The sequence below is a fragment of the Colletes latitarsis genome, chromosome 10 (genome assembly GCF_051014445.1).
Source record: "Colletes latitarsis isolate SP2378_abdomen chromosome 10, iyColLati1, whole genome shotgun sequence".
Taxonomy (NCBI): domain Eukaryota; kingdom Metazoa; phylum Arthropoda; class Insecta; order Hymenoptera; family Colletidae; genus Colletes; species Colletes latitarsis.
In genome coordinates, this window is record NC_135143.1 from 27,424,020 (window position 1) to 27,438,703 (window position 14,684).

The window sequence follows — 14,684 nt, forward strand, 5'->3', positions numbered from 1 at the left end:
GAGAAGGTGTGAAATTTTTCGACAAAATTAAAAAATTTCAAATCATTCTGGAAAAATTATATTCAGTTGCAGGGGTCAATTACAATCATTTTTGGTGAATAGACATACCCCCGAAATCCTACGCAGTTTCGAGAAAAAAATTCGAGAAGGTGTGAAATTTTTCGACAAAATTAAAAAATTTCAAATTGTTCTAAAAAAATTATATTCGGTTGCGGGGTCAATTACAATCATTTTTGGTGAATAGACATACCCACGAAATCCTACGCAGTTTCGAGAAAAAAATTCGAGAAGGTGTGAAATTTTTCGACAAAATTAAAAAATTTCAAATCATTCTGGAAAAATTATATTCAGTTGCAGGGGTCAATTACAATCATTTTTGGTGAATAGACATACCCCCGAAATCCTACGCAGTTTCGAGAAAAAAATTCGAGAAGGTGTGAAATTTTTCGACAAAATTAAAAAATTTCAAATTGTTCTAAAAAAATTATATTCGGTTGCAGGGGTCAATTACAATCATTTTTGGTGAATAGACATACCCCCGAAATCCTACGCAGTTTCGAGAAAAAAATTCGAGAAGGTGTGAAATTTTTCGACAAAATTAAAAAATTTCAAATTGTTCTAAAAAAATTATATTCGGTTGCAGGGGTCAATTACAATCATTTTTGGTGAATAGACATACCCCCGAAATCCTACGCAGTTTCGAGAAAAAAATTCGAGAAGGTGTGAAATTTTTCGACAAAATTAAAAAATTTCAAATTGTTCTAAAAAAATTATATTCGGTTGCGGGGTCAATTACAATCATTTTTGGTGAATAGACATACCCACGAAATCCTACGCAGTTTCGAGAAAAAAATTCGAGGTGTGAAATTTTTCGACAAAATTAAAAAATTTCAAATCGTTTTGGAAAAAATATTTTTAGTTGCGGGGGTCAATTACAATCATTTTTGGTGAATAGACATACCCCCGAAATCCTACGCAGTTTCGAGAAAAAAATTCGAGAATGTGTGAAATTTTTCGACAAAATTAAAAAATTTCAAATCGTTCTAAAAAAATTATTTTTAGCTAGGGGGGTAAATTACAATCATTTTTGGTGAATAGACATACCCCCGAAATCCTACGCAGTTTCGAGAAAAAAATTCGAGAAGCTGTGAAATTTTTCGACAAAATTAAAAAATTTCAAATCATTCTGGAAAAATTATATTCGGTTGCGGGGTCAATTACAATCATTTTTGGTGAATAGACATACCCACAAAATCCTACGCAGTTTCGAGAAAAAAATTCGAGAAGGTGTGAAATTTTTCGACAAAATTAAAAAATTTCAAATCGTTTTGGAAAAAATATTTTTAGTTGCGGGGGTCAATTACAATCATTTTTGGTGAATAGACATACCCCCGAAATCCTACGCAGTTTCGAGAAAAAAATTCGAGAATGTGTGAAATTTTTCGACAAAATTAAAAAATTTCAAATCGTTCTAAAAAAATTATTTTTAGCTAGGGGGGTAAATTACAATCATTTTTGGTGAATAGACATACCCCCGAAATCCTACGCAGTTTCGAGAAAAAAATTCAGTATGGACGGAACTTTAAACGTTAATAACATTTTAACGAAGCCTGAAATTGTTCCCATGGTTGGTCGAACACCCTGTATAATGAGCCATATGTTTCAAGAATAGAGACATTAATATTACGTTCGTTTAGATACAGAATACAGGAATTTAGGTTATATTGTTCGAATATGGAAGCGGTGTAATTAATTCCGTTCGCAGCGAATGAAACAGATCCGACAGGATGCGAAGATAAAATTAATTTTCTGCTACGAAACGATAAGTGTATCTTTCGTTTGTATACAGAAGGGGCTTTGTGAAATAACGATTCGTTCAAATTATGCGAAAGTCTCGTTTGCTTTATCCAACTTTATTAGAATTTGAATAATAGACATTGGAGAATATTGAAACACTCCATTGTCCGTTAGACTGCCCAAAAAAGGATTCGTGAGAAAAATAGGTTAAGAACCACTAGTGCAGAATATTCCATTGGTCGTGTCCGTGATACAGATCCGCGACACCAACTGGAAAATGTGGAACGATCGAACTGCATATTAAAACGGACACGAAACACCACAAAAAAGAAACATACGTAATATATTGTCGCGCTTCAGTCATCCTCGCCGGCAACAAATTATTCATGCAGGCTGAATTTCATTAATTTCTAACATCGATACAGTTTTTGTCCCTTTGTAGCGAAATACGACGAATCGAACGCGATTAAATAATTTTTTGCGTTATTTATTTAACCTCGCATCGAAGTATAATTAAATTTCAATAAACGTTGATTTACAAGCGCTACTATCAAAATGGTAATTCTAAAAATTTACATCCCACAGTTTGCATGCATATTAATTAATTATAATTTCTCTTGTCGCTTAAATAACGATTTAAATTTTAAACTATGGTCGCGCAGCTTGCGTCGACAAATTATTTCTTTGGTCACCGTACGAAACCAGCATTTAATTCTTAGTGCTGTTAATACCTTAAGCTGTCCCCGAAATATTTACGAAGCTGTTTGCAACAATTAGAAATCGAGCATCGTTCGAGGCAATTAAACGGAATGGCACAGGCGCGTTCTTGGCGTCGCGAGACCCAAAAATGAAATCGATAAAACAGCGTCCACGTTTTCCTTGATTCGCCCTAACCTCGACGCTATCGAAAACATTTTTACGGCTAGACGACGGATCGATTTTCCTGTAATTTTCTTCATACTATCGATCGACCTCGCCAACGAAGGTCAGGTTTGTCTCGAGATTCGCCTAGTTCTCGTTTATCCGTCAGAAAATTACCCTTGGCGTGCCCGATCCGATAAAAAAGGAAGGTGGCGCGGTCCAACTGCTCGCCTTGGCAATGAGCATGGTCACAGGTCCAGCTAAATCTTTTTCCTTTCGTTCGGGGGCCGCGCAACGCCATCTAACTCGTCGATTCCCAATCGGAAATTGCAAGCACAGAACCATTAATCGACAGACAATCGTGTTACGAACTGTAGCAAAAGAAAACCGGTGGAAAAACAGTTCGAGAATAATAGAACCTTTTGCTGAGAATAGTTTATACAGGGTGTTTGGCCATACCTGGGAAAAATTTTAATAGGGAATTCTGGGGGCCAAAATAAGACGAAAATCAAGAATAGAAAATAATATATGGAGGCTTCGTTAAAAAGTTATTGACGTTTAAAGTTCCGCCCTTTCTGAATTTTTTTCTCGAAAATGCGCAAGATTTCGGGGGTATGTCTATTCACCAAAAATGATTGTAATTGACCCCGTAATCAAATATAATTTTTCCAGAATGATTTGAAATTTGTTATTTTTGTCGAAAAATTTGTCCACCTATTCGAATTTTTTTCTCGAAACTGCGTAGGATTTCGGGGGTATGTCTATTCACCAAAAATGATTGTAATTGACCCCTGCAACCGAAAATAATTTTTTTAGAATGATTCGAAAAATTTTTTTTCCGTCGAAAAATTTCACAACTTCTCGAATTTTTATCTAAAAACTGGGTAGAATTTCGGGGGTATCTGTAATGACCAAAAATGATTGTAATTGACCCCTGCAACCAAAAATAAATTTTTTAGAATGATTTGAAAAATTCTTTTTCTGTCGAAAAATTTGTCCACCTATTCGAATTTTTTTCTCGAAAATGCGTAGGATTTCGTGGATATGTCTATTCACCAAAAATGATTGTAATTGACCCCTGCAACCGAAAATAATTTTTTTAGAATGATTCGAAAAATTTTTTTTCCGTCGAAAAATTTCACAACTTCTCGAATTTTTATCTAAAAACTGGGTAGAATTTCGGGGGTATCTGTAATGACCAAAAATGATTGTAATTGACCCCTGCAACCAAAAATAAATTTTTTAGAATGATTTGAAAAATTCTTTTTCTGTCGAAAAATTTGTCCACCTATTCGAATTTTTTTCTCGAAACTGCGTAGGAATTCGGGGGTATGTCTATTCACCAAAAATGATTGTAATTGGCCCCGTAATCGAATATAATTTTTCCAGAATGATTTGAAATTTTTTAATTTTGCCAAAAAATTTGTCCACCTATTCGAATTTTTTTCTCGAAAATGCGTAGGATTTCGTGGATATGTCTATTCACCAAAAATGATTGTAATTTACTTCCGCAACCGAAAATAATTTTTCCAGAACGATTTGAAATTTTTGAATTTAATTATTAATAACTTTTTAACGAAGTCTCCATCAACAAATTAGTATTCTTGATTTTCGTCTTATTTTTGCCTCTAGAATCCACCATTAAAATTTTTCCCAGGGGTGGCCGTACACCCTGTATATTTACACTTGGTTGTGAGAATAAAAAATAATCTGTTTAACATGAATAATTTATTAGATTAACAAAACAGGACCGAGTACACGAGTTGGGGGGTTGCGTGCTTATGTCAAGGGTAAGGGGAATTTTTAATTAGTTCTAATCGTGCATCTAACATTCTAGTGCATGACTTTTAAAAGTTTGCTCGTCCAGTTCCTGCAAATATCCGGGGTAGCGTTCGATTAAAAGAAATTTCGAAAAATTGCAGCAACTTGGACGTATGTAAAAGCAAATTGATTTCCTTCGGCCTCGGACGTTATATCTAAGCCTAGATCTAAAAAGGTTGGATCACGTTACAATATTTCTCCACAAATACGTGATATTTCGATCCTCGAAGAATTCGATAAGCGAAAGTGCTCGTGTTTCAACGAGTAATTCGGAATTTTTTTCGAGCAAAGTTCTCGAAGAATCCGTGTGTATCGTGGCCATCTTTCGAACTTTTTAAAAGAGCATAGGATCAGGGGAGACTTTGAAATAAACGAAACAATCGTGTTTGGACGTTGGCATCAGTTGTACCGTTTCTATCGCCGTAGGAATACGACGCTGACGGAGATTAGAAATCTCTGGAATGACACGGTGTTGGCGTCGGATCCCGAGCTCTGGAACGGACGGGCCAGAAACGAATTAATGAAGTACGAGGAACTTCTCTACGAGTTCTACAAACACGGCCTGACCGATCGCGGACAGAAAGTGTGGACCTTCTGGAACGCTGTCTTCTACTGTGGCACCATTTACACCACCATAGGTGAGTCAGAACGAAGCACTTTTAACGTATCGCGCGAAACTCTCGCGTGTAACACAAATACAAACTGATTCATCCGGCCGGAGGACTTTAAATAACTCGTAAAAATACGATACACGCGTGTCGGGGATCGCTAAAGCGTCCAAAGTAAAAATAAAATAATTTTTAAGAAGCATATAAATAATGGTCGTTTCACGAGAACTGGAAACGATAATTTGCTTTGGAAACAAAAAATCCTGTTTTCTGCGCCCGTCCCCGATGTATTTTCGTAAGCTCGACGTCATCGAGGCGACTTTATTTTTTTTTACCCTCGTCGTCATTAAATCACGAACGCGCTTCCCACGAGATAACGAAAGACAAAGAAGAAACAAAAACGGAGAGAGTGCTTTTGACTTCGATTTATAGCAGGCATAAAAATTCGCCCGCGATCCTCTGATTTATTTTATCCACCATCTTCGCGGTATGCGCGTTTATTTATCAACTATCGTTCTTAACCATTTCCGCGATTAATATTGGGTTTTTTCTCTATAATATTATCCTTTTGGTTTCTTTCGTTCTCAGAAAACACTTGGTCCTTGGTCACTTTCTTACACATTAACCCTCTATGGGCCCGTGTAACTTTCAGGTCACATGTTAATATATCGACATTTTACTAAATAATTTTAGTTTTCTCACAAGATGACGTGTACGTATTAATTATTTAATGTTTCTGAGATAACTAATAACTAGACTGCGGATATTTGTGCATTTATGGGAAATTTAAATTTTCGAAAAACTACAGAATGCACTTAATATGCCAAAATATAAGAAATGTTTCAAGTTAGATACAAATTATTGTATTTAGGGGTTGAGACAACCCTCTATAAAGTTCCCATTTCATTAATTCTATTAATAAAAATACGAATTTGCATAAAGATCCGCAGTCTACTAATAACAATATTGATGACGGTTGACAGCACCAAATAACAACCAAGAAACAAATTCGGCCCATAGAGGGTTAACTCATTACCGACGGGAAACGAGAATTCTCGTTTTATTGAAACATACGTTACCGACGGGAAACGAGTATTCTCGTTTTATGACAAGTGTGTGTCTTTCTAGTAATTTCTCCAATAACACAAGAAAAAAATTCCAATATTACCTACGTATGACTCCAGAAAATATCAATGAAATATATTAATTAGAAAAATTCTTATCACATTTTTAGTATACACATGTTGAAGGAATTCTGTATCATTAAAATCACTTGTCGTATAGGGAAGTTTTAATAAAAATGCCCCGTCGTTAATGTGTTAACATTTATTTAATAGGAGTAATATTATAATAAATTATAATAGGAGTTATGGCTGTTTGAAAATTGGGCCATTTTGTATGGGGGTTTTCTAACATTACGGGGTCAAGGAACAACTTTTCGAATATTTTTATGATTGCTACATATTCTACACTAAAATACGCGGCGTTTGGCTTTTTGAACATTAAAATCGTCCCATCCGTTCAGAAGTTATGATATTTTAAAGATTCGCATGAAAATTCGGGCAGACATTTCTGACCAGAAATTATATTTTCGGTAAGGAATTTTTTTCTCGAAAATGGTTAGGATTTGAAGGGTATGTCTATTAACCAAAAATTATTATAATTGGTCTCTACAATTAAAAATAATTTTTTTAGAACGATTTAAAATTTTTTAATTTAATTATTAATAACTTTTTAACGAAGCCTCCATCAACAGATTGGTATTCTTGATTTTCGTCTTATTTTGGCCTCTAGAATCTCTCAGTGGCCGAACACTGTATATAGGAACGGAAGGTCAGTCAAACACTCGCGAGAGAGCGTAGCCCTCTGGCGGCGAACGCAAGAGTCGAAGCCATACAGTATTTAATTATTAAAATGGTGTTTCGGTGCTCTATAGACCGAGTAAGAAACAGCGAGCAAGGTACGGACGAGTGGTGGGGATTACTGTGCCCAGATAACAAAGCAGAAACCACGACAATTAACGAGGTATATACCTCTCTATTAAGTTTCAACGTCTAATAACAGTCGCAGGAATTGAATGACCGATGCTCGACCACTTTCATAGACTGCGGATTGCATTCGACCTCGTTTTAAATTGATTTTCCCGGGAAAGTGTTTAACGCGTACGTCATAGATTTTGATCGTTGTTTGTATTTTTTCCGACATCTCCCTTTTGTTCGTGTCACCGTCTATTTGAATAGCAATAATTGGAAATACGTTCCCCGTTACCTCCAAATAATTCGGAACACGTTCTCTGTTACGTCCAAATAATTGGAAATACGTTCTACGTTAGAATGTCCACGCAAGATATTGTATTCTTCCTTACTGTAATTAAAAAAAAAAGAAAAAATGTAATTAGGAGTCATATACAACCGTACTAAAACAGCATAAAGTATAATTTGCGAAAGGAAGAAATAAATTACATTTTCAATTCATCGTAAACGCCAGTACAATGTACGGAGTTTATAGGAAGCGTGCCAAAATGCATCTAATGCCAAGAATAAAGTTTGAAATCATTATACTAAAAAAGTACCGGACGTATTCGATATACGGAATATATTTATTTTACTTCTTAATTAACTGAAATTAAATTCCTCTAAATAATCATTCTTTAAGTATATTTATAAACTGACAATCGCATAATTCAGGCAACGCGTACTCTCTAGGAATTCGCAAGCACGTGTGAATTGGTGGTGTTTGCTGTAAAAGAAGGGTGGGCGTGCCAAGTATGTTTGTGTATACGTTTAGATATCCAAAGAACGAGGCACGGTTCAAAGACGATTTTCCTTGTTTTCCAGGAGAAATCTTTCCCGTCTCTTGATGTACCAATTCGTGACCTACATAGCACGGGCGATTCCGATAAAGTGGCGATCATCCTTTTTCGTGCTTTCCTCTCCTCCACCCTTTGCATCTTTCGCGTCGCGTCGCTCGGATACAGGCCTTCGACAAGGCTGTGGTTGTTCCCGATGCCATTAAATTGATTTACACAGCAGACTGCAGGAACCCGTAGCTTTTACGAATCGATATTTACGGAAGCTCGCCTCGAGAGACTTCTCTCTCAAAACATACCTTGAGGCATAACTCGAATACTAACATAATACATTTGTATTTATATGCATCTCTGAAATACCCAGTATTACACACTCTGGCTGGGCCCCACTATAGCACCACTGACATTTTTAAGATTTTTATAATTTAAAAGATAAATTCAAAACACGTGCGACGCGCTTGCTAGACGCCAGGATAATGGATAGTCGGTCAAGGAGTGTATACAGGGTGTTTGGCCAACCATGGGAAAAATTTTAATGGGGGATTCTAGCGGCCAAAATAAGACGAAAATCAAGAATATCAATTTATTGATAGAGACTTCGTTAAAAAGTTATTAAAAAATTTCAAATCATTCCGGAAAAAATATATTTAGTTGAGGGGGTCAATTACAATTATTTTTTATGAATACACAAATCCCCGAAATCCTACCCTCCTTCGAGAAAGAAATTCGAGTAGGTGGCGAAATTCTTCGGTGAAAAAAAAATTTTTCAAATCGTTCTAAAAAAATTATTTTCGATTGCAAGGGTCGATTATAATCATTTTTTATGAATAGATATACCCTCGAAATCCTACCCATTTTCGAGAAAAAAATTCGAGAAGGTGTGAAATTTTTCGATAAAATTAAAAAATTTCAAATCGTTTTGGAAAAATTATTTTCGATTGCAAGGGTCGATTATAATCATTTTTTATGAATAGATATACCCTCGAAATCCTACCCATTTTCGAGAAAAAAATTCGAGAAGGTGTGAAATTTTTCGATAAAATTAAAAAATTTCAAATCGTTTTGGAAAAATTATTTTCGGTTGCGGGGGTCAATTATAATCATTTTTGGTGAATAGACATACCTTCGAAATCCTATCCACTTTCAAGAAAAAAATTCGAGAAGGTGTGAAATTTTTCGACAAAATTAAAAAATTTCAAATCGTTTTGGAAAAATTATTTTCGGTTGCGGGGGTCAATTATAATCATTTTTTATGAATAGATATACCCTCGAAATCCTACCCATTTTCGAGAAAAAAATTCGAGAAGGTGTGAAATTTTTCGATAAAATTAAAAAATTTCAAATCGTTTTGGAAAAATTATTTTCGGTTGCGGGGGTCAATTATAATCATTTTTGGTGAATAGACATACCTTCGAAATCCTACCCATTTTCGAGAAAAAAATTCGAGAAGGTGTGAAATTTTTCGACAAAATTAAAAAATTTCAAATCGTTTTGGAAAAATTATTTTCAGTTGCGGGGGTCAATTATAATCATTTTTTATCAATAGATATACCCTCGAAATCCTACCCATTTTCAAGAAAAAAATTCGAGAAGGTGTGAAATTTTTCGATAAAATTAAAAAATTTCAAATCGTTTTGGAAAAATTATTTTCGATTGCAAGGGTCGATTATAATCATTTTTTATGAATAGATATACCCTCGAAATCCTACCCATTTTCGAGAAAAAAATTCGAGAAGGTGTGAAATTTTTCGACAAAATTAAAAAATTTCAAATCGTTCTAAAAAAATTATTTTTGACTGCAGAGATCAATTATAATCATTTTTGGTGAATATACATACTCCCGAAATCTTACCCACTTTCGAGAAAAAAATTCAGTACTGGCGGAATTTTAAACGTTAATAACTTCTTAACGAAGCCACCATCAACAAATTAGTATTCTTGATTTTCGTCTTATTTTGGCCTCTAGAATCCCCCATTACAATTTTTCCCAGGTGTGACTGAACACACTGTATAAAAATGAGAGAATCAGTCAAGTGCTTGCGAGAGAAATAAAAGCGTAGCCCTCTGGCGGTGAGTACGAGAGGTGGCGCCACAAAAGTAATTTATTAATTTTAGCCCGATTTGCACGGTACAATTAATATTTAGAAATCATTAATTAATACTCCGAAACTCTCGAAAATTGGAGCGGTGGTATAGTTATGCTCCGACAGTGTAGATTCGACGAGACGGATCTTATACAAGAGGACGAATCTACGTGCATGCATGAGATTGTTCGAGAGTCGACAAAATGTGCCCACGCATGACACTATTTCTAGTAGACGGAAACATTACGTAACGAAAAAGCAGAATCGTAGGACGAGGCGCCACAGCTTTCGAAATTACGACCAAGGTGTCTTTTCTCGAGCATGCTTCGGGACAGAGAGTTAGGTTTCTAAGTGACCATCGTTTTGAAACTTGTAAATAATTCCTGATGGAAATGAGGCTTTCTAAAATTATTTTCTAATTATTTTTCAAGAAAATAAACCAACGAAAATTCTTCGATTCTGTTTAGGAAACGTTAGAAATAATAATCGAGCACAAAGTACGGTAATTCAGTACTGTAATAAAGCGGTGTTCGATGTGCTCAGGGGGGCGTTTTGTTCGCCGCTATAATGGAGGGTTGTTCGTTAACTGTGTCGCGTCGCCGGGACGATAACTGTCGCGGAAACAGCGAAAGCTATTCGGAGAATGATCGCAGAAGGGATTGTACGAGAACTGAATTAAATTGCCCACCAGTCCGCGAAGCGTCCTTCGTTACGCGTTGTTTCGCCTGTCGATTCTGTTTCAAACTTGCCGCGCGATTTTCAACGTTATTGTTTCGCGTCGAACGTAATATTTCACGCGACGACCACGCTCCTGGACAAAAAGATAGCACACGCGTGTTATTGTTAGGCTCTCAGGGATAGATTCAAACTATACGTAGCTTATTCAAAATTACTATTAGTAAAATTTAACTGTTTCAAACTTGTTAATAAAAGTTAATTTATGTAAAGAAATCAGATAGTCCTATTTCTTTCTTTTTTGTAAATGCTATCGTGCAAGTAGGCAGAAAATCGTATCCTAGGATCAATGCAGTGCCGTTAAACCGTACAAAATGGCCTGGTCCAGTTACTATAATCACCCTGTATTGTCGTGTACGAGTGCCCTCAACGCTCGTCCTTTATCTTTCATACATTTTATACCCGAACGATGCACAGTAAGCGTTCCAACTATGAAAAATATGAAATCCCGAGGAATTTCCGCGAAGATGTTATAAAGCTCAACGGCGGATCTTTGCTTTCTACCATAATCTTCTCTTTTTCTGCATTTTATTCGAAGGATTCTAACCTAATAATATCGTCGTGACATTGAACGACTTTAAAACTAATAATACAAAAGACAGTAAGAGATATAAAAGTTGTAGTATCGTTTATCGTAAATGTGCTGTCGATTCCCTCTGGGCAGCTACCGAACGATGAATCACTATATCAGTTTAGGAACATTGTAATTAGTCACAGCCTGTTTAATTTTTAGTGCACAGAAGCCGACACGACGACTGGACGCTTTATTTCGAGAGTTCGTGTCTGTATAAACGCGTGGGACTTTTGGTAGCTGTCCAAAAAAATATCTTGTCACATTTTACTTTTATTTTCGCTCATCTTGGAACCCATTTCGTCCGACAATTCGACCGAAGTATCTGAGGAACGCGTTTCTCTTGCATTAATCTTTTTATCTGCTCTGGATTATTCGATTCTGTTGGTAACAATTGTTTCCGATGGGTTGGTGCGGTATGACGACTGAATGGGAACTAGCAGTGCAATAAATAAGAGCTGGCAACGATGGAAAGAATGAATGAGTGTGTGACAGATTTAATATATTTATCAAACAAATAAAACAATCGAAATGAAACTAATAGTTGTTTTGTGTAATAGTAATAGATCGCTTAATTGTTCTTTTCTTTAGTGTTATATTGCATATATTCGTAATTGAAAGCTTATTACAAACAATTTTAAAGATTAAATAATCATTCTCCACCACGTGCAAACCTAACCTCAAACAGGTTGTGTGAATGACGACTGAATGGAAACTAGCAGTGCAATAAATAAGAGTTAGCAACGATGGAAAGAATGAATGAGTGTGTGACAAATCTACATTTACCGAATAAATAAAACAATCGAAACGATACTAACAGTTGTTTTGTGTAATAGTAATAGATTGCTTAATTGTTCTTTTCTTTAGTGTTATATTGCATATATTCATAATTGAATGCTTATTACAAACAATTTTAAAGACTAAACAATCATTCTCAAGCACGTGCAAACCTAACCTCAAACAGGTTGTTTCCGATCGTTTGGAGTGGATGACGACTGAATGGAAACTAACAGTGCAATAAATAAGAGCTGACAACGATGGAAAGAATGAATGAGTGTGTGACAGATCTACTACATTTACCAAACAAATAAAACAATCGAAACGATACTAATGATAGTTGTTTTGTATAATAGTGATAGATCGCTTAATTGTTCTTTTCTTTAGTGTTATATTGCATATATTCATAATTGAATGCTTATTACAAACAATTTTAAAGACTAAACAATCATTCTCAAGCACGTGCAAACCTAACCTCAAACAGGTTGTTTCCGATCGTTTGGAGTGGATGACGACTGAATGGAAACTAACAGTGCAATAAATAAGAGCTGACAATGATGGAAAGAATGAATGAGTGTGTGACAAATCTACTACATTTACCGAATAAATAAAACAATCGAAACGATACTAACAGTTGTTTTGTATAATAGTAATAGATTGCTTAATTGTTCTTTTCTTCAGTGTTATATTTCATATATTCGTAATTGAAAGCTTATTACAAACCTAACCTTAAACAGGTTGTTTTCGATCGTTTGGTGTGAATGACGACTGAGTGGAAACTAGCAGTGCAATAAATAAGAGCTGGCAACGATGGAAAGAATGAATGGGTGTGTGACAGATCTACTACATTTACCGAACAAATAAAACAATCGAAACGAAACTAATAGTTGTTTTGTGTAATAGTAATAGATCGCTTAATTGTTCTTTTCTTTAGTGTTATATTGCATATATTCATAATTAAAAGCTTATTACAAACAATTTTGAAGACTAAATAATCATTCTCCTGCACGTGCAAACCTAACCTCGAACAGGTTCGAATATTGCGTTACACGGGATACGGGCGACAAATAAATCCTGTCAGATAGTATCACATTTATCGGAATCAAATGGAATTGTATCTTGATGACCGATACCGGAATAAAATAAAGATTGAATATCGTGATTCTGATATTCAACGATGAACCCGACTCGTTCATGGGTCTGTAGCAACGAAAACGAGAAAATCGATCGGAAAAAATTGTGTATTTCTTTCTTAACGAAATAAACATTGTTCCCTACAGGTTTTATCCTGGTACCGATTATACGTGTATACTTAATGAATTGAAATGGCCGAAAATGCGAAGGAACGTTCCAAATGCCCGTACCGTCTATTCAATCTTTGTATCCATTCTTACAAATTTCTTTTTCAGAATATTGCCAGGTAGGTGCACGTTCTGTTTTTCGTTTACTGCAAAAGTGACAAAGCACGTCGCTGCACGGAGTAATGAAAATATCCCGACCTAGCGTCGCATCGCGGATGCAAAACAAAAGGAAATTGCGAGGTCGGCGAATTGGGACTCTTTGAATTAGAGATCGTGCCCCGGCGACTTTGTATTCTAGATTTGCGAGCTTCGGTGTTCTGACCATTGAAACGAAAATGCCCCAACAGTTTCGGGGAATCGCGACACGTATCACCCGACGATTTTTAAACGTGCACCGTTCGTCGCGAAACCGAACGTTTCCGCGATTTGTAGGTTAACTTTACCTTAATGCTCACTTTCTCTCTAAAACTCTGCCAGTTTTACTTATGTTTCGAAGAAAATAATAATCCAACGATCGAGAATGTTTCGCGAGAAATGCTCGTACCGACTGGAGACGAAAGTTAATGGCGGAGAAATAACAAACTCCGGGTACTAAGAGAAACTTGTAACGAAGTTCCGTGTTTACCACGCGCGATAAACGAACGAGGGAAATTAGATCAATAAAGGGCATTCAGCGAGGTATTAAATCAGTTTCGTTCTTCTCTCTCTCCCCCCATTCGCGGGTTGTTTAAACGGTAAGTTCTCTCGCTGGAAAGTTTCGCGATTTATGCGGAAGAATTTAATGTATCAACTTTCGGAATGGGAACGGTGCTAGTTTCAGTTTTTCCACGCATCGAACGCGACGCGCAAATTGAAACGGAAAACGACGAAAAGTATGAAAGGGATGCTGAACATTCGATGCGCGAAGGAACTTGTTGAAAGAACGCAACCGTACTGTTCGTGCACGAGAAAGACAAAACCAAGCGCCGGGAATTGAAAACTGAAGTACGCTGAAAGCATTCGACGATAAATTTATGGAATAGAAACGATGATGGAAACGAGGGACGGTTGAAAGGGCGCGACGGGTGCTCGCAAGCGTCGATTTGCTGGCGTAGCATCGTAGGGGCGTAGCGTGATACGAAACGATTAGTGTCCTGTACAAAGCGGGTACCAGATATCGACAAAATTTAACTCGAGCAACAGTCGAAAGAAAAGGATGGTGTTTTGGCTCCCGAGTTTTATATTTCTTCTTGAAATATAACTTCCGTCCTAACCTCTAAACACAGTTCTAGGCTAAAGAATTGGTACACGGTTACGACTACCCAACAAACCGACTCAAAG

General features: G+C 36.2%; 1 long non-coding RNA gene across 1 annotated transcript in view; it reads right to left on the minus strand.

Annotated features, from left to right (window-relative positions):
• The window catches only part of LOC143346136 (uncharacterized), a 74,905-nt gene that overhangs the window by 6,529 nt on the left and 53,692 nt on the right, over window positions 1–14,684 (minus strand). The gene's annotated exons all lie outside the window — the stretch shown is intronic.